The 1,614-nt window shown below is 45.7% G+C and overlaps 1 protein-coding gene across 1 annotated transcript in view; it reads left to right on the top strand.

Moving 5' to 3' along the window:
- The window catches only part of LOC107268232 (basic proline-rich protein), a 67,550-nt gene that overhangs the window by 61,646 nt on the left and 4,290 nt on the right, over positions 1 to 1,614 (top strand). The window lies entirely within an intron of this gene.

Genomic DNA, 1,614 nt, shown 5'->3' with positions numbered 1-1,614 from the left:
TATGTGTGGCTATATGTGAACATACGCAGTCCGATAATTCACACGCACTGGTAAACGCGCACCCTCGGAATACCCTCACGTGTAAGGAGTCCCTTTACATTGAATATGTGTGGCTATATGTGAACATATATATATATATATATATATATATATATGGATTCAAAGGGGGCTAGCATGACTCCCTGGCATTGATCGCGCTGCCACCCTATGAGCAACCCCTAATAACACCCTCTAGCCACCCTCAACCTCCTCCCCCTCCTCATCCTCCTGATCCTACCCTGGTCCCAGCGAACCCCCAACCACCATCATCGCCGGCACCCTCTCGCCCAACTGCGCCCTTTTGCTAACCCAATCTGAGAGCCCGCAGCCAGCGACGCTCAACTGGAAATTTGACAGCCGGACGGTCAGCTGATTCCCGCCCAAAGGGCGCTGCCCATTAGCCTCGACAAACCAAACCGATCAGCCCGAACTTAATAACTGCTAATCCGCTACGAGCTCTGTACGATGCTCTGTAATTTCTAATTGCACCCCCTTGGCTTCGCCCTTATCAGAATCTTATCGGACATCGTACCACGGCCGATCAGTGCCACCACCCACGTGGTCCTGCAACGCTCTTGGTGTCATACCCAAAGTGGATGATTGGTCTCTGGTCATCCATTGGAACCCCCCTGATCTTTCCCTACCTGCCTGTATCGAAGGGTTGGAGGGAGGGGAGGAGAATCTTCTATCCATAAGTACTTTCCCACCACCCCTCCTTACCCATGGATACTTTCCGATCGATTCAGAGAACATCCCCCCTCCTGCTTATCTTCCCCTCATTTCGATTAAAGCTACTTACCATCAGTCAGACTTTTTCGTAGTCAACGTACATCGCGATCTGTCGAAATTCAGATTTCTTGTGACGCCGCAAGGTTTCTCGAGACGGTCGTTCCGGTCGACGAAAATTTTGATTATTGATACGATAATGGCGATGATAATGGGGAAACTTCGTTCGGAGACCTGTATGACGTAATTGACGGTACGGGGCTATTGCCCACCAACTTCCTACATGGACCCAAGTTCCTTATACGTCATGGGAGCTTCACTCCAGTTTCCTCACTCGCATCAGGACTTTGCGTTTAGGGTTGGTTCGAATAGTTTGAATTAAAGCTCGGGATCCTCCTGTTGACTTTTATCCACTTGGTACCGAGATACTCAAGGCGTCTATATGTATAATGATAGAGTCAGACTATTGATTTACCACTGTTTCAACGAGGAAACTGTTGAAGGATCTTCTGAATGCCCATTAACGTTTTTATCACTTCATTCTTTAAAGGCATTTAAAAACGACGCTTGGTTCGTACGATTTTCATGATTTATTTTTAATTTCTCAAAAAATATTTAACAGTACCGCAAACGATTGATACGTTACTCCGGAACGTCTACGGTCTCTATTACTCGCACCTGTAACACCTCCTATTAATCACTATCTCCTTCGAGCTCCTTAATGATCTTTGTCGCTCCGTTGCATATCGGCATTCGTCCTACATAATACCCACGTCTACGTATATACAGTGCATATATATATATATATATATATATATATATATATATATATATATCCAGAAACGTATA

Source organism: Cephus cinctus, unplaced genomic scaffold (genome assembly GCF_000341935.2).
Source record: "Cephus cinctus unplaced genomic scaffold, Ccin1 Ccin1_scaffold0048, whole genome shotgun sequence".
NCBI lineage: Eukaryota > Metazoa > Arthropoda > Insecta > Hymenoptera > Cephidae > Cephus > Cephus cinctus.
The sequence above is the reverse complement of the archived record's forward strand: the minus strand, read 5'-3'. Positions and strand labels throughout refer to the sequence as shown.